The sequence below is a fragment of the Aptenodytes patagonicus genome, chromosome 9 (genome assembly GCF_965638725.1).
Source record: "Aptenodytes patagonicus chromosome 9, bAptPat1.pri.cur, whole genome shotgun sequence".
Classification (NCBI taxonomy): domain Eukaryota; kingdom Metazoa; phylum Chordata; class Aves; order Sphenisciformes; family Spheniscidae; genus Aptenodytes; species Aptenodytes patagonicus.
The window spans coordinates 15,445,471-15,471,058 of NC_134957.1; the positions used below are offsets into that span (position 1 = coordinate 15,445,471).

Genomic DNA, 25,588 nt, shown 5'->3' on the forward strand with positions numbered 1-25,588 from the left:
AGAGATAGCTATAATCATAGTAGCTAAACAAACACCAATTATTGAAAGGCAATATAGTCTTTATTAACTTCAAAGTAATTAGCACTTTAGTTCATTTACTACTGACCAAGGTGGTGTCAGACAGTGGCATTTGTCAGTAATAATCTGAGCATCTTTTGAGGCTTGCCTTCCTATATCCTCGTAATATTTTGTTAGTGAAGTTTTGATACTTCATGCACAATAAAGGCACTAATGAAAGCATTAAAAGGAATGTTTCTGTGAGCAAATGCCACTTGAGCATGCCAGCCTGTTTCAAACATTTTGCATCACATAACTACATATTTCTTAAAAGATGATTGTGTCCCAGTGCAGGATAATAGGAGCAGAGCATTCTGGAGGAAGTCATATGTCACAAACCAAAAAAAACCCCATAAATCATAGAATCATAGAATGGTTTGGGTTGGAAGGGACCTTAAAGATCATCTAATTCCAGCCCCCCTGCCATGGGCAGGGACACCTTCCACTAGACCAGGTCGCTCAATAAATTAAATAAATAAATAAATACATTCATTTTGTCATGCCCATTCAATTCTACAAGTGTCTTGTACACACCCTTTGAATTAATATGTAATCTTTGTTCTTCAGTAAGAGCTAACAGATGCCCTGGCTGACTAGAATGGCTCAGGTCAGATTTAAACAAATCTCTCCAATGGTTGGAAACTTAATTAGGTTGCAGTTACAAGTCCTTTAATATTTTTTTTTAAATCTTTATGGTTCATGGTTGATTAGAAGCTAATATGGAGCCAGTCTACCTTCTTTGCTTCCTTTTTAAAAGAAAAATCTAGACGATAAAAACAGTTTCTCTTTATTCTTCTGCTAACATTTCTCTTTAAAGAGTGGCACTGCTTTAATAAAGATATAGGAAATGAAATTTCAGCTATGTTACACTCAATCAGATTACTTTGGACAAATGAAAAGTAATACTGCCTCCTTTAATACCATTAGAAGAATTGATATTGCAGAATTCTTTTCAGATCGCAGTGCACTGACGATTAGAGGCCTGATGCCGTTTACCCTTTGGTGACACCCGTGTGCTGTGTCGCTGGGAAATGTCTCAGTGGTGAGTTGTGGACTCAGGAGGTGGAGGACTAACATGCCGCGAAGCACTGGGAGCCTTCCCGTTTTCCTCGCTGGTGCCACCATAGGTGAGGCTAAAGCCCAGGGCAGGGAGCACAGCCAGGGCTGGGGGAGAGCAAGGGGACTGTGTACGTATGTGACTCTCATGCCTAGGGATGCTCTCCACAGTACTGTTTATGGACTGGGACATAGCCTTGACTCTCTTGCACCTCTCCAAGATCCAGGAGATTATGCAGGATTATTCAGTTGTGCAGGATCAGGTTCTAATTACAGTATTTTTAAGTGATGGTTGTCCTAAAGAGTTCACATCTGCACAATGGAGTGAAAGCATGTAGGCTGCATTTTTTCTGCTACCTTCTAGGTGGCTGACCCTGGCCCATTGCAAGGAAGCCTAGCTAGCCAGTTCTGGGACAACCGCGTGGCTGTCTGGTGGTGGCAGCCCAACAGGTTTTTGCTGCCTGCCTCTGTGTAGTATTGCCAAAGAGTCCCTTCTTCATGCAGATTCACAGTCGCTGTCACGCTGGGGCTCCTCAGGCAGTAGGAACATGAAGCAGAACAGGCCTCCAACGGCTCTGCAGTGGGACATGCCATTGCCCCAGGATCAGGCAAACATCGAGTTGTGCTCTTGATTTCCTAAGCTACTGCTGTTCACTCCTCAGCAGCTCAAGTCCTAGGCTGTAGAGCACTAAATGAGTACTTGAAGTGATTAGGCGTTATTTATCTATATTTATGAACAATGCATTTCATTCATGTCATCATTTACTGCACATATTGGGAAAGTTATTGGGCTCTTTGGGCGATTTCTGTTCCAGGAAGTGTGTGGCATTTTTTTGTCTTACATAACCCTCCATTTATCTCCCAGAGCCTGCTTTCTGGATCACCACATTTTTTTTCAGTTTTGCACATATTCTTGTGTCTGAAACAATGAGAAAAAATGCGCATTAAAACATCTGTTCTAATCCATTTATCAGAGAGGGACAATTACAAATAGCACTTTACCAATTAATTAGTAACCTTATTCATCATATAAACTCAAATCATGCTAGGGCAGCTTCTTTTCCTTTGTATGATTTGCACCATTTTTATCATCTTATGTGACTGACGCTGCTGAAATAAATTTCTCAACATGGCTCAAAAAGACAAAGGCAAATTATCTCTTTCCCCAAGTGAGTGTTAATGAGCAGGAGGCTGGTGTACATCATCTCTACCACTTCTTGCAGTGTCCCTTGTTGCAGGCTGGAAAAAAAGAAATCTTAATTATTAAATGCCACTAGAAAATCCTTTGTCCTGGTTTGTGGGTAGCCAGAGCACTCTCCTAGCACAGGGCCATTGGTCTCTGTTAGTCACATCAGGAACAAGGTCAGTGCAGTGCTGCAGCTGATGGGCTGGCTGGGCTAGCCAGCATGAGAGAAGTTCACAGTGTTTAATAACAGCAGCAAATACTCCTGGCAACTTAAAATCATCTGCAGGCTGGAAGCAAAGGGACACAGATGCCACTGATAACCGGTCTGTCATTACAGATGTAATGCACGGCCCTCAACTAGTGTAAAGCAGCATATCTCCATTTACTTCATTAGACCAGCATCATTTTATACCAGCGAAGGGTTTGTCCCATGAATCAAAACCTCTTCTGGCATATCTCTATTGATTTCTTTGGAGTTACCCCAGCAGACAATTTTGCTCCAAAGCATTGCAGAAATAGAGAAAGCTGACAAGATGAGAAGAGGGGCTAACAGCTGAAGCTATGAGGTACGAGACATAGAGAGAAGACAGACCATTTGTTGCTTTGGGGTAAGCAAGCTAATTCTCAAGACGAAAGATTTTTTTTTTTTAATCCTACTTATTTAATAGAATGTAAATAAAGGCTTGTCTTACATAGCTAAGCTTATCATAGCATTAGACTCTCCGAGTAGGGCCAGGAGTCACAGGAGTCACACTGGTGTAAATCCAAAACAATTCAACTTCAGTGAAGGAAATATCTGTTACATTAAAAAAAAAATGTTTCTTTCTAGCTCAATGTTAGGACTTCCAGTCAAGATAGACTTCTTATTGCTAACATTTGCTTTAAGAGACAGTATCAGCAATGAGAAATGGGACTAAGGGACTATGTCAGTGATACGCAGCTCTTGTTCATGTTTAGAAGTAAAGTTCAGCCACTTTACAGCCACCAGAAGGATTTTGGGAGATCTTCTCATAAAGCTGTGAATACTTTCAGTAAAACTGAACTGAAAGAAGGAAGAAGAGTATGATGCTTCCCTATGAAGTTGTGGAAGTTTGGTGTTTTTTCATTACTTTTTTGTACTTCAGAGCAGCAGCACTTTGGGGGTATGGTTTAGGATCAGCTCCAACTCTCAGTCAAGTTAACATGAGCTGGATCGATTCCTCCACAACATGCAGTTGTAGTCGAGTTCTATGTGGAAACAAGCAAATGTGATTGAACACATGCCTACGCGCATCATGTATCCCAGGCAGCTACGGAGGGACCTTCACACTTCTCATTTTGCAAAATGCAACTCTTCAACCAGCGTTTAAAAAAAGTCTTTAAAATGTGAAGTGAGTATAACTGATACAGAAGTGTCTGGCTGGCTTGTGAATAGCCTGAAACTACTTATCTCTGAGATGCAAATGATACTGTTCAGTGCAGTGCAGGCTGATACAGATGATGACAGGGATGCTTCAAGGATCAACATCTGTTACCCAAACAGTCAGCATGGCCAGAAAGGAGAGAACATCTCTCAAGGAGATACAGTGTGGGCATTTATAGGGTGAATTCCCCCTATGCTGTGGGAAGTGAATCTGTGACAAACTATCAGTATGGAAGATGTGTGCGGGAGAGTTAGACGTGAACATGTGCAGGCATTTAGCAAGATACAAATGGTATCCTGGATGTCCCTGGTTGTATTTTACTGCAGCAGCATTCTGCATTTAGAAAGTAGGAGAAACTGCTCCGGTGAAGTCTAGTCCAGTGGCCTAAAAACAAGACTTGAAATAGGATTCCTAATTTTCCGTGCTTGCCTTTTTTCCCCAAAATCTCTGTAGTATTGGTTAGACAATTCAGAACTTTCCAGCCTGTGTGCCAAGATTTAGACATCTTAAAAATCTTTATAGAAACAAGAAGTACTAAAAGTTTTGCTTGGGATTTGGTAAATTGTTGTGGGAAATGCACAGGAATTTGGAATAAGACATTTTGTTGAAGACTTCATATATTGAATAAATGTATTAGGTGTTCTCATATATGTGTAATATATACATCCTAGATGGCACGCCAGCGTGCAGAAGAAAATCACTCTAATAGTTACATCACTGCAAAACCTAGGTGTAGAGAAGAGCCTGGAAACTCTTAGCAGATTCTTCCTGGTCTTTTTGTGAAAGTATGTGAAAAAACAGATAGCTGTTGGTCGTGCATAAGAATGAGGGAAACATTCTAGTGTAGTCTGAAAAATTGACATTTTTTTACAGAAAAGAAACAGAAACATGAATTCAGCTATATTAAGTGCTTTTTCATAAATGTCTCCAATCAAATAAAATATTTTGACAGTCCTGAAAACAACATACTTTTATTAAATTGATCGAAAGGTTCCATTGGCTTTGCATTGCACTGCATAAGACATCCCTCATAGACAGGATGCAGCCAACTTAAAGCTCTCAGCAGGGACTGCACTCTGGGCTTAACTGATTACATAAAACATTTTAAGCCAATTTAATGAAACAAAATATTTCATTGTGGATGAAATTAACTCAAATTATTTTATTTTAATTTTCCTAGTAGAAATGCGTTACTTTGGAGGGGGGGTTGAAATTTTCTTGCAGGTAGTAATGCCAAGTTTAATGAGAATTTGTTTTTGTCAGGTTATCCTGGGGGAGAATTTCTAAGAGCTCTGCTATGTTTTCCATAGAAGAGTTAATTTGGATTGCACTTCCCAAGTCCTGCTGGGTGGGAAGATCTGTGGTACGCCCTTCTGCATCACCAGTGGAGCACCAGACCCTCCAAATAAGTTATAATAGATTGCAGTACCCCTACCTGACTGTGAGACAGGATCAGGCCGTGGGCCTCTGCAGGCTTGTACTTGCAGCAGTGCCTTTAGGTGATTTAGCTTTGCCAGCAGCGGAGGGGTGAAGAGCACTGCAGATGCTCAGCTGCTGTTCAGCAAAGGCAGCTGGAGCCGATGTGACTGAATAAAGAGGATTTCTTTCAAGCCCATTGGGCCTAGGATGATTACTGAACACTACAATCAGGGTCTTTTACTTTTTTTTTTTTTTTTAAGTTTGATTGCTCTCGCATGAGACTGGAAGGCAGAGAAAGGGCTGTGGCAGTACAGATTCCTGTGATCTCCCCTTGCCATGTAATCAGAAGAGCTCTGCAATTGAATATTTCACAATAATCACTGCATTTTCAATGGGGGTGATATAAAAGCAAATATCAAGGCCTCTGGCTGACAAAAGCAGAATACAGAGGGAAAATATGAAAATAGCAACTTACTTCAGCAATAAAGAGAGTATATTTTATACTGCAGTTTTTCTTTTTGTTAAATCATTACTTTCTAGTAAATGACATCCCAGAAGATATTTATCAAAGCAGGAAAGCACTAGAAAGGAGCACCCTGCATTCACTTTAATATTTCTCCTTTTCTTCTGACATTTTCTTGCCTAGAGATCTAATTCCATTAAATATGTACATTTTTGACTGGAAGACTTCTTCATGTATCTTTCAGATGAATCTTAAAAGTACATAAGGTCTGTAGGGCAGGGTTTTTTAAGTGCAAATGAGGCGCACAGTAGAATATTGTCTATGAGGCTTTTCAAATTATTTATATTCCTGCAGTGCTTTACCTTTCTGTTTCTGTGATAATGGTAAGGAAGAAGTGAGACTCCAATGCACCTTCTGTGGAACACTGTCAAACAACATTAGTCATATTTAATATCTGACATGCAGGAACTTACTTTGGTTGAGCTCCATTTTTATTGGATTTATTAGATGTTATCATGTCTGTAACTTTCTCTGATCCCATAGTGCATCGAACTGTTAAAACCCGTTAGGCCCATGATTGGTCAGTGTTAGAGCCCCCTTATGCTCTTGTGAATGGATATAAATTAATATTCCCTCATTAAGCCTACTTTGCAGTACATGTGAATCTGCTGTAGGAATAATGACAGCTAAATGCTCTGTTGGCCCCAGCCATGCCCACTTGTGCCGTTCTCCTCCAGCCACCTTCTGAAGCTGTGTAGAGCCAGACCATGACAGTGCTTGGAAGGACGGGCTCTCCAGGTTACTTGGGTGCTGTAGAGAGTGGTATGGGGGCTGACTAGGTGTCTGTTTTCCCCACACCACCTTCGAAACAGTGACCTTATATTGTGTTAGAGGCCACTGTGCTGTAAGAGTTGCTGCTTCAGATTTGGTATAAAGCAAAGGTCCTGGCCATTTGCAGTCATTAAAGATTTCATTGCTTTCTCATAAGAATTTGAGTTAAGGGTGTTAATCCTGGTGTCCCAGCCAAATTGCTACTTAAGTAATTATAATCTGCCTAAATGTCTGCGGGTACGGCTGCTAGTGTCACCCTCCTTCCATTATCTCTGAGCACCTCGAGCCTTATTTCAGATCCCACATTTGAATAACTTATCCTTACCATTGTGCAGTGGTCTTAGCTGTGCTTTACCAAGAAATATAGAGCTGTGCTGACATAAAGATTGAGATGGTAAGACTCTTTTTTCTCTGATTATGTTGAGAAGATGTTCAGTGAATTAAACTTCTGCAGAGGAGGGAGGGTCTTCAGCAGGAGTAAGGAGTGACAGAGTGATCTGTTAAGTCTCTCCAGCAGGAATCTGAGAGCTGAGTAAGTCTTTCCAAAACTTTTGCTGGTCCAAATGTTTATACCTTCCATAGCGTTATATAGCTATAATACCTCCAAAAAATTATGTGGTCAAGGGCTATATGAAATATCAGGCCATCTTCAGTCCACAAACTCTGGGCTGCTCATTGCTATCCTAACAAAAATGGCAAATCGTTCAACAGAGCCTCCCTTTCTCCTGCTCTGGCTGTGGCTACTCGTGTGTTCTTGTATATCCTCGGCTCTCCTCTCAAGACCTCCTGGTTCTCCTGTTCTTTTGCAGACTTTGTCTTGCTGCCCCTTTCATCAGTTACTTCTTTAAACTCTTGTTTTCTCTTTTCTCTCTTGGACTCTTCCTAAAAGCTACACTTGCAAATAATCTCTTTTTGTGTTTAATGCCTCCCACATCTGGCATTGTGAGTCTTGCCTAGTCTAGCACTGTGGCAATGTGTCACGGGTTTGAGGTGTGGTGTGGAGGCCTGTGAAGTTATCCCCTACACAAAGCAAGTGTTTGCTCTTGCCTTCTTTTAAAGGATAGAGTCTATTTCCCCTCATATATTGGCCAGCTTTACTGAGAAGACAGAAATGGCTGTGGCAAGTTATCTTGCCTATCCCACTTAAATATATCTGTTCTCCTTCAGATGATGAGCAGCTCCCCCACATGTGAGCAGCAGCTACTAAGCTGAGCAAGGTCCATAGAAAATGTCTTTCTCCTGAGTCTCTCTTACTGTTGTACAGATGTGCAAGTGCCTGTGGGAATGGTTGCACTAAGTGTATATATATACAAGTTGAACAAAACACAGCAAAAATCAGGACTGTACCTAGTCCCAGAGACTTTCTCTCAGAGCTGATACTTAGCCTTTAAATTTAGTTTACTGTTTGCTTACAAGTTGCAGAATATAAATAAGCCTCATTTAGGCACCACTAAGAAAGCCTAAACCTCAAATAATTGACACCAGTGTATTAAAACATGGCACAGTCCCAGTGAAAAACAGTACCTGTATACAAACTCTGGAGCTTTGTGGTTGCTCTTGGAGTTCAGCTCCATGTTAGACTTGGAGCTTGAAAGCCTGGACGTAATTTTGGTCTCCACCTTCCCCAACAAAACTCCTTTTGTTTCTCATCCTTGCATATGTTGTTTTGCTGTTGAACTTCATTCAATGTGTAATCTGCTATAATAATACTGCCTTCACCTTAAGTTCCTGAAGTGTTTTTGGACCGATGAGTCCTCTGAGCTTCCTTTGCCTTCACTTTTTCCTTTTCCTCTTCCTCTTCCTTTTCCTTTTTTCCTTTTCTTTTTTTCCTTTTTTCCTTCTCCTTTTCCTTCTCCTTTTCCTTTTCCGATGTGTGGCTAATTGGTCCCACATCTGGAAGGAAGTATCCACTTCTGTTCAGATTCCTTCTGGTTCCCTGGCTGAAGGAGGATACTGCCATCCATCACTGAAGTCAGACACTGTGAATAGGATGCCACTTTGTCCCTCACTGCCAGCTCAACCACCTTTAGAAGTCTGTAGGCTTATCTTATGTAAATATGGTCCTCTCCAGTGTTGCCAGCCAGTTTCTAATGTAGTAAAACCCCCAGCCCTGCAGCCCACTGAAATCCCAAGCCTTCTTTCTTGTAGGCCTGTTTTTCCTGAAGTTCAGGAAAGTGGTTGCCTTTCTTTAATTGTTGGTTTGTTGCATGGGATTATTTCATCTTTGCGAGTCTTAACTTGACTTTCAGGTGGCACTAAGATCTGCTGTTGTAACTGCGCATGGCTTTTGACAGGAGTTAATTCAAAGAATAAGTCTTTGAATTAACAACAACCAATAACTTTGGTTGTTGCAAGTTTTGAAAAATCATATTGCAGATGTTGAATTATATCTGAATCTTTTACCTGCTCAGGTTCTTGTGCCTGCTGACTTCTGCTAAGTGTTGCCTGATAGCATCTCCCATCAGCTCGATATGTTTCCAGAAGTACTTGAACTGTGGCAGTTTTAGTTGCACTGCAATCAGTATCAGAAAAAAAAAAGTACCTTTCAGTTTAACACTGAGACTGCAAGAACTTCCCCTCCATGTTTCCTTCCTTTGGGCTGCCTGGCTGCTGCTCTCCACATACACACTCCATCCCCAGATGTTTTGATAACATCTCTGCTGATAAGTACTGGCAATACATCCACAAATAAAAGTGCAAAGTAAATAATCACTGTCAGCAGAAATATTTCAAGACAGCACGTTTTGAAATCTGCAGAGGTGAGAGTCTGTGATCCCTTGAAGCGCCAGGACCCACATACACGCTGCCATATGGCTGCAGGCACCTATGGGATCCAATAAGAAGACTGTCAGCAGTTTTTCATTTGCACTCACACAGCAGGATGCAAGGTGCATGCATCTCTTCGTGTCTTCCATGTAAAACATCTGAAGACAATGGGTGAGGCATTAGCAAGATAAATACATGGCCAAGCCCCAAAGAGAGAAGACAGATTGGTGCTAGGCAAAAAAATTAAATTCTATTTTATGCTTAACAGCCTGCCACAGGAAACTGGTTGAAGGGGGGAATGATGCTAAGTGTGAGGAGCAGTTCCTTCTTTTCTCACAAGGTTTTCCTTGCCTGAATCTCATCAAGCCAAAAAGAACTTCTCTAAAGCTTCTTGTCCCCACTAGATAATTGTTTTATCCTTGTTTTCTTTTGTTCCTACTTCCGCCATTGATAGCAGCCTGAGGGAAGAGGGGTGGGGAAATATGTTGCTTCTGCAAAAATCATTGTAGGAAGAATAGCCAGAACATAAATGATACTGTTTTGGCTTCAAAAGGGTAAGCAGGTGTCTTAGGAGTCCCAGAAGAGCAATGTGCAAGCTTGTACAAACAACCTCCGAATCACGCCTGTTTGTTATTCACACAAACAGAGTTGAAACCGCCTGAATTCCTCAGTTCCCAGAATTCAGATGGTGCACAATGGCCCATAATGAACAGCACCTGTGCTTACCTCAATTACTACACAGAGCTGAACAACAGCAAGAAGGGCTTTCAAGAATATTTTTCAATAATAGATTTAGTTATGTCTTTTATAATTGGATTCAAAAGCTCAAAATTTCATTTTGCAACTTGTTCATGAAATTTGTATGAAAAAGTCTGGCGTTTATTCAAAAGAAATACTCTATGAACAAGAAATTGCAAAACAGCCAACTGCTGGTAACTAAGCAGCCAAATTATAGTCCAAGCACTTGGCAAATACACCGTCTTTTTTATTATTTCAGTAATTGAATTTCTGTTAAAGCGTGGAGCATAATTTAACATCAGGAATTTATTTATAATACAATAGTGTTTCAGTAATAAATGCATTATTATTGTCACTTTTAATGGAGTCTTATGTATTCCCTCAGAGACTATGTGGCAGACTGAGACAACCACTGCATCAGTGTTGTTTGTAGACAATTGAATTAATTGGAGACAGGGTCATTAACTCGACCTGAATACCTCTGATTGCTTCTGTAAATAAGGTTAGAGAGCAAATGGCTAATCTTTGTTGTCATTATAGATTCTTTCTACGTTTTCACACTGCCTTGTATATTAAGATCATTTTGCTAAGCAGCTTTTCAGGCTGTCGTCGTGTTTACAGTATTGTCTTGCATGGCATACAACCGTAATTGTATCAGACTTACATTTCATTTCCCATATCTATATAAAACATGATACTAGAGAGAGACCTATTCTGAATTGCAGCACATAAAAACCATTGGACCAACAAATTAATAAACCAAAATGAATAAGCTGTAGTATTAAAAAATAATCAAATCACAAAACAAAAGTTGATTTTGTTTGCTTTTGTTTGAAAATTCCAACCTGCGAGACTTGCCAGGGATAATATAGTGAGTCCATTACTCAGCTGGGAACATGACCCGCAAGGCCAGCTCTGTGTATACCAGCCTGTGAGTTAAATGTTATCCGGACTTTTGGCATGGATTTTCTTGGAAAACAAGCAGCAGGCTGTCATTTAAGCACAGATAGAACACAGATATTTTTCAAGGAGAGATCCAAAAAAAGGTTGTGAGCACACTGTTCCATTTCTCAACAAACTTAATAAAGAATGTAGCCTGAGAGGCCTAGGAAGGCATGCGTCAGGAACAAGAGACACCCTAAACTTGAGAATGAGGTCAGGTTCACATTGAACTCAGGGATATCAGCTTGTCATCACTCCCATATTCCACCATATACTTAAAAAAACACATTGCTTTCTCAGAAATGGTCTTGTAAGTGGAAGAAAACAGCTGGCAGTGTCTTATAATATGCCTGGTATTTGCATGTATTTCTTTCATTCTAAATTTATATTCAAGATGGGCTTGAACCCAAACCCCAGATATGCAGTGTGAGTTATCCAAACTCTGGAGCCAAGTGTGGGATCCTGAGTCCATCTGTAGCCTAGACGATAAGTGATGTTTTATGAATTCAGTTTCAAAAATAACAGCCTCTCCACTTCAAAACTCGCAAGTACAGCTTTCAGCTTCAAAACTCTGCCCATGTCAAACTCCCATTGGCAGTCTGTTGGTGCAGGAATCCAGCCTGACTTGAGCGTGGTAGGAGGAACATGCTGCCACACTACGTTTTCTCTCAGCAGCCTCTGCACAACTCACTTATAAGAACATTTAGGGATGTTGTTTCATTTAAAAAGCAAAGGAGGAAACAAAGCATTAAATAGATGCTAAATTGTTGCAGGGTTTTGAAGGCATCATCTGAACTTACAGACTGGCCTTGTACGTTTTGCTCTGCAAAAAAAGAGAGAGAGATCAGCCAAGCAGTGTTATTACTGAGCAGGATACAGCTTAGTACTGATCTGAAATTCAGGGTGAGCCTTTTAGGTCTGGGCCACAATGTCTCTGTCTCGCCCTGCGCATTTGCAGGGAATGCAAGCACTGGTGGTGTTCACCCTGGAGCCTTGCTGCAGAAGCAGTCAGTCCTGCTCAGCCTCTTTGACCATTTGTGCTCCCTTCTACTGTAGGGGCTGGCTTTTGAGCTCTGTCCAGTTTAGCTTTATTGTCCACGATATCCCAAATACTACAGGCAAAATTAGAGAGGGTGGGGTTTTTTTTAAATTCTAATGCAGAAAATAAGTCAACATTTCTCTACTTCCCTGCTAGTAGAGTGACATCTCCCTACATCTCGGTATCAATACAAGCTGGGGGATGAAGGGATTGAGAGCAGCCCTGCCCAGAAGGAGTTGGGGGTACTGGTAGATTAAAAGCTGGACATGAGCCAGCAATGTGCGCTCGCAGCCCAGAAGGCCAATCGTATCCTGGGCTGCATCCAAAGAAGCACGGCCAGCAAGTCGAGGGAGGGGATTCTGCCCCTCGACTCTGCTCTGGTGAGACCCCACCTGCAGTACTGCGTCCAGCTCTGGAGCCCTCAGCACAGGAAAGACACGGAGCTGATGGAGCGGGTCCAGAAGAGGGCCACGAAAATGGTCAGGGGGATGGAACACCTCTCCTATGAAGAAAGGCTGAGAGAGTTGGGGTTGTTCAGCCTGGAGAAGAGAAGGCTTCAGGGAGACCTTATTGCAGCCTATCAGTACTTAAAGAGGGCTTCTAAAAAAGATGGGGACAAACTTTTTAGCAGGGCCTGTTGCGACAGGACAAGGGGGAATGGCTTTAAATTAAAGGGGGGTAGATTTAGACTAGGTCTAAGGAAGAAATTTTTTACGCTGAGGGTGGTGAAGCACTGGCACAGGTTGCCCAGAGAGGTGGTGGATGCCCCAGTCCTGGAAACATTCCAGGTCAGGTTGGACGGGGCTCTGAGCAACCTGATCTGGTTGAAGATGTCCCTGCCTGTGGCAGTGGGATTGGACTAGATGACCTCTAAAGAGGTCCCTTCCAACCCGAACTATTCTATGATTCTATGATTCTACTGATTTTTGTCATTAATGAGCAAGAGAGCTTCAAGTCTGATGTAACAGGCAACCACCGTGCCACACTAGAGCATTAGGAGATTGAGGCTGTCTGGGCAGCTGTTTGAAGAAGGCATTTGCACCTTACTAAAGGAATGATTATCAAGTTGAAAACAAGAAAAAGTTCAAGGGAGATTGAACTTTGCCTATTTACCTCTGTATCCATGAGGGGTTTGGGTCTTCCTGACCTTTGCTTGTTGGCAGACCTTCAACAAATCATTGCTGATACAATAAGCCTTCATCAGTCTGAGGAAAAATGGATGGTGGTAATGTTGAAAAATCCATTTCTTGTAACTCAGGAACATAAGTGTCCAGAATGAAAGCTTCTTAGCTGGAAGGTTTTTAAGAAGAAATAATTTAACTAATCCTAAAGATCTAAATTATTTTGTCCGTATTGAAAAGAACAGACAAAATGTCGCTTGTTTCAGCACCCCATTGGCAAAACCCACTTTATGCTCAGTATTATGGTCACTCCTCTTTTCCTGAACCACTCTTGGGGAATACAATGTTTGTCCACAGTCCCTTCCAGGTCAGATTTTAACTGCCTCTGCCAGGCATCCCAGTTTCTCTCAGTTAGGTTAAGAAAGCAGGCAGTGTGACAGAGTGGATAAAGTACTGAAGTAACACTTCAGGAAGTCATCCAGTGTTGCAACTGTTACTTCTGGCAATCCCAGTTAGTCTTCCCGTTTAAATCAAAGCTGGCTCCAAACTTGTCCTCAGCATGCACACAGGCAGTGCAGTCCTATTTGCGGTGTTTTGACTTGACTCCCACAGAGCTCCATCCTGAAGGTGCTGAGCACCACCAGCTCCCTCTGGAAGACATGGCAGCTCTATTTGCCCAGAAGATCCCAGCAAGTAGGTGCGGAAGCTAATAGGATCTTCCCTTTATTTTGGTGTTGATGAAAAAGGCTGAAAGGCAAGATTTTCAGCCAGATAAGGTTAAAGAATTAAAGATTCTCTGTTTCCTTTTGCTGTCATTCAAAATAACAAGCATAGAAAATTCTGTTTAAAATAGCTGAGCCTTTTGACTTAAAGGGTTTTCATGTCGAAGATTTAAGATGTCAGGTTTAAACATGACACTGATCGTATTAGGCAAAGTATGAGAGCAGATACTTGTAGTAACTGTCATTTTTTTCTGACTGTTTATTAATGGTCTTTTGTGATTTATTGTGAATGTTGTGAAGGATCTTCAGGTCCATTTATCACTCAAAGAAGCACCTTTTTTTCCTTAATACCTACATATGTCATAATTAAGGGTGGATTCCGCTTAAAGATTTAGCTCTGTTCTTAACATAAGATCCTTCAAGATGATGTTTAATCCTAAATAGATTTAATACCTTTTTTTTCTCATGTATAAAGCAGTGTATTATGTAACTGGCAAAAATCAACAGCATTAAAAGGAGCTCACATTAGACAAATACAGAGAAGGTTTAGATTTTCACTCCAAATGGAGTTTTTCACCTCATTTTAAAATAAATTGTAAGGAAGACACCTATGTTTCAGCATTCAGCTTTATTAATATTTTACTAGACAGGTTTATCCCTGTTCAAAAAACAAGTCGTGTGCTGAAGTACATCTTTATATCCATGAAGGGCTCTGGTGGTGTGCCATAAATTCATCATGTGCCTTTAGGAATACTTCTTTAAAAACTATTTCAGAGTAATTGCCCATTATTAATAATGATGATTCCTTTTTACTATTATTGCAGTAGCAGTGAAACTAAGTGTCTGCTTGTGGTTTTCATTAGTGTCTGTGTACTTCTGTGGCCCCTGTTATCCTACAGTTTAAATCTGATGAACGTAAATATGCTTGGAGTCTCACAATACTATCTGTATTAAAAACAGGGAAGAAGTGCCAGGAATTGAATTATTTTGCTCATTAAATCCCAGAGAGACACAGGAATCGAACCAGTTTTCTAAAGTGTCAGACCAGTGCTACAACCACAGGGTTGTCTTTCTTTGCAGAGGTGCAGTAGTCATCTCCGTAGAGGTGGATTATTTGTGCGTTTATCATTTGAGTACATGCCTATGAGCCACGCCATGCCTCTAGCACCAATCCTGCTGTTTCATGCTTTGTACAGTGTATAATGCATGGAGATTACTACCAGTTTGTGAGCAGCTGAAGCTCATTTAGTAAAATATTACTCAATTTGTTCTGATTGTACTCAGTTTTTATCTCTGCCCTTTTCTGTATTGCTTGTTTTACTCGTCATGCTCCTGACAGTAGCCACAGTTGGAGCCATCTTGGGCCTTTTCTAAATAGGGGTGACTTTAACAGAGTGCAACAGGCTGTTTTCCCTTCTCTGGCTTGCAGAGACTCATGTTCCCGGTTCATCCTCTTTGCTCCAGTCTGGAAGTGGTTATACTGCTGATCTGTTCCCAAGGGATTCCCCTGGAGAGTAAATCCTCAGACAGTTTCCTGAACTGATGTTGTGACACTTGTACATAACGCACAGGTGTGAATGACTGTGTCTGTGCTGTAAAGCTCTGGAAAATCAGGATATGCCTTTTGGCACCTTTTCAAGCTCAGAGGTGTTGTTTTATACAGCGAAAGAAAAAAAAAAAATCCTACTTTCTCATGTTTTCTGACTGCTTGGTTGCTCAGGATAGTAAAATTGGCTTTCCTCAGATAGCAGATGAGACTGGAAATGTTGAGGATTTGGAGGTGTCATGTGGATCCATCTGCACCACTGTGTTTTGGTCCCATAGCTCCCAGTTCTTTTCCCACAGGGCTCTGTAAGCTGGATTCTGTTTTCAGTTAGAACAGAAGTTGAACTGAGTTAGAATGAGCAGTGTAGTTCATTTACAATGTTATGTGTCCAAGTTCCTGCCATACATGAATGAGAAAAAAGGCAACACTTTGCTTTTAGAGGTTTACTTTGGACGTTTTTTATCATGACCACACTTGGACTTTCTGCTAAAGTAAGTAAAATCAAAGCGCAAATAAGTGACTCAAAAAACATTTTATGTTAATTTAAAATTATAAACAGTAGAGGGGTGAATATGTACTTCTAAACTTTCACAGAAGATTCACAAAGTGTACTGAAAGATGCAGTATTCCACATTTCCTTTGTGGAAAATAAATAAGTTTCTATGTATCAATACTCATATCTAGCTTGATTCAGTGCAGCAATATTGATATAATAAAATGGTTCCATTTACATCAAATGAGGCCCTTTGGAGTCTCACAGTAAGAGATAGTATTCTTGTTCTTCCAGATGCCAGACAAACAGTAGCACATCAGGGCAGGGTACAAATAATGCTCTCTGACACTTGAATCCATTCATTAAAATATTGTACATCAAAAAGTCTACATACATTGCATTCCCTGAATAATATCATGCTCACAAAATTGTTTCCAAACTCTGAGGTGAGCAGGGTGATGCGTACACAAATCATGGATACAATATTGCTTTGAATATGCAAAATCCCCTTCTCTTCCATGTCAAGTGTGTATGAGTGCTGTGAAATTGGAAGGAGAGCGATTACCATACCAATAGTTCAGAAAGTTTTTTATGTGCACCGTTAGAGATGTGCCATTAAAATTCCTCCTCTTCTTTTGTTTTTTATAATTTCACAGGCAGTTTGATATGATACACCTGTTCTTTATTGCAGGTGTCATAAAGAGTCAGAACTTACTGTAGCCCAGGAATAAAACCTGGAAAAGGGTCAGAATAGGACAGTAGAAACAGTACCATGGTTAAAGTCACATTGCAGATGTATATACACAGTTCCACCTAGGATTTGTGGCTAATATAATTCTTTATTGGAAGGCTTTGACCTTGTTACGGATTCTTGGCAGCTTTTCCCCACTCTATTCATTACTAATGCAAGCTGTCAATCACTTTAGTTCTGCTTTGACATAGATTGTGGCTCATAGGAGTTAGCTCTGTCATTCTTTTAACTTCTTTCATCTTTACTATCCTTTTTTTATGGTCTTTAAAGCTGGAAGTATAAAAGGTTATATGTATATGAAAAAAATCCGTTTCAGTAACTCTATCAACCTTGTTATAAACAGTCTTTGATTAAAACAGTTACTTTTGAACACAGTAAAATGAGAATGCGGCTTTTTACATACAACATCTTGTAAATTACCCTCTCCCTCAAAATAAATCAGAACTCCTATTTGCATTACAGTGTTCAGGATTGATACAGGCAGATCAGCTGCCACATCCTGAATAACATATTAGAGAGGTTTTCCCTTTCCATGTGTTTTGACTTGAGAGAGCCATCATAAGTGATGTCTTACTATGCGTGCTAATGTTAGCTGAAGTAACAATTTCCACACCTTATTTCATGTCTTTGACCTGGGTGCTGATTAATATTTTAAAAGGGCTTGATACAGGTTTCCAGTTCCTGTGTCAACCCAATCTTTGAAAGTTTAGATTTGAATCCTACCAGCCTGATGATAAATAATTTAATACTAACCAATGGAAAGGCAGTGAACAAATCATTCAGAGCGATCCTTTTCTTTAAAAAGCAATCTAATGGCAGTCATATATGAGTTTGAAGATATAGATATGCACAATTCATTATAAAAAAATGGCAGCTCCCTTTCAAATTAGAAGAGAATATTACTTCCTGATAATGGTGTAAGAATAGAAGAGAAATAAAACTTCGTTATTGAACAGTTATGCTATTAAATTCTGACACTAAATATTAATCTGCTAGGTGCTGCTCTATTATTATCTGCTAGAATAATGAAGCAGCCTTTTTTGAGCATTTATGCAGAATTCAGTGAGCCCAGTAACTCCTAGTAATGCCCCTCAGATTCACAGTTTTTCTGTAGAAATAGGCTCTGGAGGAGAGATTGGGCTAGGTTCTGAAAAGCTGAAGCCGGTTTGTTCCTCTGTCTCTTCTCAGAATAAAGTGTAGTGAGTGGGAGAACAGTATCCCCCCAAGAGCAAGTGTTACCGTCTACTCTGGTAGATGCTGTAGTGCACAAAAGTCTTACTCAGAGCTGGATGCCCACTTTTCAGTGCCCTGTGCACTCAGAGTCTTTGTTCTGAGGAATTTGCATTTTAAATAGACAAGCCAGATTAAGGCTAGGCAACATAGTCTCTCTTTTACTCAGCAGGAACTGGTGCACAGACATATTTTCTTCTCAGACACAAAGCAAAATTCCCAATCCAGTGCCTCAACAGGAACATCAACCACTCTGTAAAGTCTGTAGTCACTTTTCCAGCATAGACCTTCCCCTTTCCAAATTTCATTGGTTGAATTTTCCCTAAAAATAGGCCTGTGCAGTAAAGCAACCTTTGTAGAGTGCTGCTTCTTGTGGAAATACATTGCCAGCATTGATATACTGTTGACTCACTGGTCAGTTCCCATCTACAATTTCCCACTGCCCAGCAGCGCTCTGCTTTCTCAGAGTTTGCATTTTGATTTCTGGGTAGAGCAGTGGAACAAATGGCCAATTCATCATTACCCTAAAAAGGAAGGTTTGGAATGAACAAACCTATTGTGGGAGGGCACCGTCTATTTGCCAAATTCTCTTCACAGCAATTAACATGACTACATCTAATTGGTGAAAAGTTCAGGGAGATAGCTAAAGACTTGTTAGGAATTTTTGTTCCTTGATGAGTTTTACTGCAGTAGTCTAAATTATATGACTTTTTTTTACATATGTATTTACAGGGTAAAAAGTTTATTATTTTTCTTATTAGAGGTTAATGAGTTCTAGTATTTCACATTATCTTTGTTGTAACTACCAGGTTTAATCTTGAAAATCATTTATTACAACAGTAGAATAAATGATGTGTTGAAAATAATATAATAGTCTAGATGACAACAACAACAAAAAAAGTGTAAGCTGCATGTTGGGCCTTCAGTTCTCTAGGCAGCATAATAATCCAGACACATAATAATGCCATGTCTGCTTTAACTGGCTTTGGAAAAATAACCCATAAGTTAAAAAACAGACAAGCTGCAGGGAGACATTTAAATTTAGGCAGATCACCCGTACGAGTGAACTGCAGCGAAAGAAAGATGGTTGGTGTGTGATGAGCCTGATGCAGTTCCTCACCAGGAGCCATGAGAAGCCACACACCTGCAAGTCTCAGCTGCTCTGTAGTTAAGCTTGAGCTCAACAAATGCTGAAAACCACTGGCAGGTACTGATGATACTGGTGTTTGTCCCGTCCTTCAAGATATTTCTCATCTCAGACTTTGTGCCCACGCTGTGCACAATCATGCTGCCAAGCAGCAAGGGACAGGGGAAGTGCCGTGTCCTGCAAAAGCAGAAGAAGGGAGGTAGGTAAAAGTGCTGTGGAAGAGCTTCCTTCCAAATTGCTTCCGGATGTGCAGGTCTCTTCTGTCTGCTTCATTGTTTGATAGCAGGGAGGAGACCAGCTTACCAGTCTGCAGGCAACTAGAGACATCGTCATGATGGCCTTTGCAAAAGATGGAGGTCTGGTTCTCCTCCCACCTACAGTATGGGTGTCACTCCAGTGTCTCTCATCTCCATGGCACAGGAGAAGCTACTTTGGAAAGGGGTAAGCAGATGCTGATCCATCTGGCCTGGGTAATGGGGATCCTTGCTGCTGAGTCAGGTGTGTATTTTTCCTCCCAGATAGCACACCTGTGGTCAGGGCAGAGCATGTCTGACTGCCCTGCAGGATTCAGATCAAGTGCTGAGCACAGGGCTTGGAATATGGGGAGAACAAAATTAAAAGCGGGGCGAAAGTGATGTTTCCATTAACTGAAGAGAGGCCTCGCACTTAGAGAATGTAACAGGCCTGCACGGAGTATGAAGATGACTGTAATACCTCTAATGTTTGCTTTGTGTGTTTGGATTGCAAGCTCTTTGGCCCAAGGACTGTGTCTCATCATGTATTTACACAGATCCCAGCACAGCAGGTCACTGGTCTCAGTAGGGGCCTCCAATCTCAAGTGATAATAATGAACTGGCTTTCTTCTAAGTGTTATTTACCCAAACAATACTGTGTTCCATTGTGCAGCATTGTTTTTATTAATTTTTTTTTTTTAGTTCAAATGAAATAAAAACATTGTCCACCCAAACACTGAGGAACAATATGAGTGCTCATCTCCTGCTGGGAAATAAAAATTCAAGAGTTTCAAATACCAGTGCTTCCTGCCCCCTTTAGTCACGTTGAGGACTTGTGTCTGATGATAAAATGCTTTAAATCCATTTTAAACCTTGTCCAGGCTGGCATTCCTTGTCTGGATCTTAGCAACACAACAAAGCTTGCTTTGAAAGTCTCTTAGAGAGGCAACCCCCAGTTCATGTAGTTGATACTTATGTGAAGAAGCCAAATTTATTTGTATAACAGCTGCTTGAATGCACATTTGCAGAATCTATCCCAGCATCTTTTAAAATACGTGATTTAACTTTAAACCTGAAGAAGTCTTTGGGAAGAGTGCAAACCAACCTGTTCTTTTGAACTAAAAGATACATTTTATTTAAGGAAAAAAACCCAGAAGACAACCCAGAATCTCTCCACTAAACTCCTTTTATTGGAAGCAAAGATTTTTTTTCCACACACTTGTATGTGAAAGGTCTGTATATTTTCTTCTGTTCTGCTGAACAGCATTATTAGAAGTTGATTGTGCATGTAGCTATGTGCAAGATCTCTCTATCTTTAGTATGGTGAGATGCTAGGAAAGGCATTTTCGGTCTTATCTGATTGTTTTGCAAAGCATTCAAACAGAGTTACTCTCAACCCAAACTACATGATGAAAAGTGAATGCTTCTACTTTAAAAATGTAGATCAGCAATGATGTCTTCAGCATGAAACCGCTCGATGTAGCCAAGGCATAATTTTATTATCCCAGATGAAAGACAAATATGACCTCATTGTGTTTTGTATGAAAAACATTATTTTGAGTCTGTCTGGTTCCTGCAAGCTTGCTGAGCTGTGTTATTCAGTAATGTTTGGCATATGATAACTTTTTCTGAGGCTGGTGTGCAGAAAGAAATAAAATAAGACCAGGTTGGAGCTGCCATCTATTTCCATGGTTTTATTCTTGCCCTTTGAGTTCTTTGTCAGACAGTTGCAGTCTGCTACAGTACAACTCCAGTTGTTTTGTGTAAGCGCTTCCCAGCTACAGTGTCAGTTCTCTTCCAGAGTGCTAAAAGATGTAGGTTGTGTTTAAAGGCTAGAAAGGTCTAGCCTTAGCTGCTGGGACACTGGCTTTTACTTCTTTGATCTATTATAAGAGGTGATATTTTTTAAATCGGTTATCTTAATGAGAGCAAACTTGCCAGCACTGACAACAGAGCATTTTCTTAGGCAGATCAGCACAGATTTGTGAGCAGCCCCACACACATATTCTGTATGGGGGTTGCCTGGGCATAAACCACCCCAGGCAAGGAGCTTTGTCACTGCAGGTCTGGTGCGGGTTTATATGCCCTGCTACAAAGGCGCATTAATTCCCTGCAGGAACTGGGCCGAAGGGGACGTGGCTGATACCCCACCAGCTTGGTGCAGCCATGGGCCCTGCTACTCTCTGCAGGACCGGCATGTGCCAGGCAGCCGTATGCCTGGCCTTGAGCTCCTGGAGAGGCTGCTGAGGGTTAAACATCTCTTTGTCTTCACAGCCATCTCTCTGCTAGCGTTGTGGGAACTGGAGTTTTCAGCAAGGATGAAACATTAATATTGCCATGTTCACTTCCATTTTGGGGTGAAAACAGAAAATAGAAGTGAAACAGATGAAGATCAGAGATTTAGGGAAAAAGTCATATCTAAGTTACAAATTTATTGTTCTGATAATTCCATAAATAACATTTTTTTTCAAGACTGATGTTTCATTTTGGTATTTTAGAATGGTATTGTCGTGTTTGCCTCCTCAGTTTGGGAATCCTTGAAGATTTTTCTATTTTTTTTTCTTATTCTTTCTTCTTGGAAACGATTGTAATGAAGTAGGAAAACTCGGGTTTCATCTACTTTTAGTGTTTTCCAAACACAAAATAGAATCATAGAATCATTAAGGTTGGAAAAGAGCACTAAGATCATCGAGTCCAACCGTCAACCCAACACCACCATGTCCACTAAACCATGTCCCTAAGCACCGCATCTACACGTCTTTTAAATACCTCCAGGGATGGGGACTCAACCACTTCCCTGGGCAGCCTGTTCCAATGTTTAACCACTCTTTCAGTAAAGAAATTTTTCCTCACGTCCAATCTAAACCTCCCCTGGCGCAACTTGAGGCCATTTCCTCTCGTCCTATCGCTTGTTACTTGGGAGAAGAGACCGACCCCCACCTCGCTACAACCTCCTTTCAGGTAGTTGTAGAGAGCGATGAGGTCTCCCCTCAGCCTCCTTTTCTCCAGGCTAAACAACCCCAGTTCCCTCAGCCGCTCCTCATAAGACTTGTGCTCCAGACCCCTCACCAGCCTCGTTGCCCTTCTCTGGACACGCTCCAGCACCTCAACGTCCTTCTTGTAGTGAGGGGCCCAAAACTGAACACAGTATTTGAGGTGCAGCCTCACCAGTGCCGAGTACAGGGGCACGATCACTTCCCTCCTCCTGCTGGCCACACTCTTTCCGATACAGGCCAGGATGCCATTGGCCTTCTTGGCCGCCTGGGCACACTGCTGGCTCATATTCAGCCGGCTGTCGACCAACACCCCCAGGTCCTTTTCCGCCAGGCAGCTTTCCAGCCACTCTTCCCCAAGCCTGTAGCGCTGCATGGGGTTGTTGTGACCCAAGTGCAGGACCCAGCACTTGGCCTTGTTGAACCTCATACAGTTGGCCTGGGCCCATCGATCCAGCCTGTGCAGGTCCCTCTGCAGAGCCTTCCTACCCTCGAGCAGATCAACGCTCCCGCCCAACTTGGTGTCGTCTGCAAACTTGCTGAGGGTGCACTCGATCCCCTCATCCAGATCATTGATAAAGATATTGAACAAGACCGTCCCCAAAATGGAGCCCTGGGGAACACCGCTCGTGACCGGCCGCCAACTGGATTGAACTCCATTCACCACAACTCTCTGGGCCCGGCCGTCCAGCCAGTTTTTGACCCAGCGCAGAGTACACCTGTCTAAGCCGTGAGCCACCAGCTTCTCTAGGAGAATGCTGTGGGAGACGGTGTCAAAGGCCTTACTGAAGTCCAGGTAGACCACATCCACAGCCTTTCCCTCATCCACTAGGCGGGTCACCTGGTCATAGAAGGAGATCAGGTTGGTCAAGCAGGACCTGCCTCTCATGAACCCGTGCTGGCTGGGCCTGATCCCCTGGTTGTCCCGCTCATGCCTTGTGAGCGCCCTCAAGATGAACCGCTCCATAATCTTCCCCGGCACCGAGGTCAGGCTGACAGGCCTGTAGTTCCCCGGATCCTCCTTCCGGCCCTTCTTGTAGATGGGCGTCACATTGGCAAGCCTCCAGTCATCCGGGACCTCCCCCGTTAACCAGGACTGCTGATAAATGATGGAGAGTGGGTTGGTGAGCTCCTCCGCCAGCTCCCTCAGCACTCTCGGGTGGATCCCATCCGGCCCCATAGACTTGTGAGTGTCCAGGTGGCGTAGCAGGTCATTGACTGCTTCCTCTTGGATTATGGGGGGTTCATCCTGCTCGCCGTCCCTGTCTTCCAGCTCGGGGGGCCGAGTACCCTGAGGATAACTGGTCTGCCTGTTAAAGACTGAGGCAAAGAAGGCATTGAGTACCTCAGCCTTTTCCTCATCCTCAGTGACAATGTTCCCCCCTGCATCCAATCAAGGATGGAGATTCTCCTTGGCTCTCTTCTTGTCATTAATATATTTGTAAAAACATTTTTTGTTGTCTTTAACGACAGCGGCCAGATTGCGTTCTAGCTGGGCTTTTGCCTTTCTCATTTCCTCTCTGCACGACCTAACAAGATCCCTGTACTCTTCTTGAGTCGCCTGCCCCTTCTTCCACAAGCGGTAAACTCTCCTTTTTTTCCTGAGTCCCAGCAAGAGCTCCCCGTTCAGCCAGGCCGGTCGTCTTCCCCGCCCGTTCTTCTTACGGCGTACAGGGACAGCCTGCTCCTGCGCCTTTAAGACTTCCTTCTTGAAGATCGTCCAGCCTTCCTGGACCCCTTTGCCCTTCAGGACTGTCTCCCATGGGACTCTCTCAACCAACGTCCTGAACAGGCCAAAGTCCGCGCTCTGGAAGTCCACGGTTGCGGTTTTGCTGGCCCCCCTCCTGACTTCACCAAGAATTGAGAATTCTATCATTTCATGGTCGCTAAGCCCAAGACGGCCTCCGGCCACCACATCTCCCACCAGTCCTTCTCTGTTTGTATAAGGTCTATATATATAAGACCAAAATTACAAGATATTGAATGGAAAGGCAAACTCCCCTATAAACATATCCACTTTTTCTCCACTGTTCTATTTTCTTGTTTACTGTAAAAAAGAAGTGGAAAATGTATTTCCCTACACTTTCTTGAGCTTCACTGAAAAGGAGGGATAAAGAAAGAAAAACAAGTGCACAAATGGTTTCCAAAAATAATGATATTAAATACAAAGTGTAATATCCATTTTTTAAATCAGCAATGTTTAGTTTTCCATAATACTTTTGGAAATGCCTGTATTTTTAAAAGCATCTGTTCTTTTGATTTACCTGTTACTTCCAGTTGAAATTTTTTAAGTAGCTCTACTTGAGTCAGTTGAGTGAAGAGCCTCTAGAAGAAGAAAAAAAAAAAGTATATGCACTTAATGAGCAACAAAGTTAGTGATCTGTAGCAATTACCCAAGTGAGTAATTTTGTTTCATTAATGCACCCTAAAGCACCAAGCTGTTTTGTCAGTGGGCACTGCAGGGCCGTTGCAATGCTCAGAGAGACAGTTATGTTACCAACCGCGGTGTAAGGGATAGGTTTACCAACAAGGAGGGAGAGAGAAAGTAGCTTAGCATAAGAAGAAAATTAAAGACCATCTATTATTGTCGTGGAAGCCAATGGCGATACTTGTAAAGACTCTAGCAGAGCAGGGTCACACATTGGTTTTTTCTGGCTTTTCCAACTTCCACTTTCATGGTTACTGTGGTTTTTTTTAAGAGGGCATCTTGATGCACATAGCATCTCAGTTTGAAAAGGGAAGGAGGGCATGTACCTGGCTTACTTGAATCCTTCTCAGAGGAAAGTAGAGAAGCAGATAGCAGAAACGAAGGCAAAGCTGTATTATAACTTCTAGGCATCTCTGGATCACTCGATATGGGACACACACAGCATATGATATATTAAGGTGAAGTATTGAATATCCATAAAGGAGTACTAGCAAATGGTGTCAATTTTCAAACACTTTGCTTTGTCAGCTTCACAAATTTAAAATCAATCATCAAAAAGTCTCTGTATAGATCAGCTGAAGAAACATAAAATCTTATGGTTATCTCCCTGACAAAAAAGTTGAAATTAAAGATGAGTTTATAAAGACTCAGACTGGCAGAATTCTGTAGTGCTAAAAACTGGGGTCATCCAACCTCTCAGTTTAGAAATAAATGCTGAGGAAAAACAATGACACCCACTGCACTGCTAATAAATACATCTTGGAGGACAGTTGAACACGCAGAAAAATAGATTTCACAGAGAGGCTTATTTTCAGCATGAATGCCATTTTCTCACTGCATTATCATAAACATGAGAGGAAAAAACAGCTATAAATAAAAAATCCTTGGGCAGTCCCCGGAGACTTGTCAAAAATATGTAGTTTTCATATGCTGCAGTGTAAAAGTATTCATTAAAATTAATTTTTAAAATGCCCTGTCCAATATTAGTTGCCTGATGTCCCTCCTTTGATCATAAATTATAAAT

General features: G+C 41.7%; 1 protein-coding gene across 3 annotated transcripts in view; it reads left to right on the forward strand.

The window, feature by feature from the left end:
• Positions 1 to 25,588, forward strand: part of AFF2 (ALF transcription elongation factor 2) — a 348,869-nt gene that overhangs the window by 287,152 nt on the left and 36,129 nt on the right. The window lies entirely within an intron of this gene.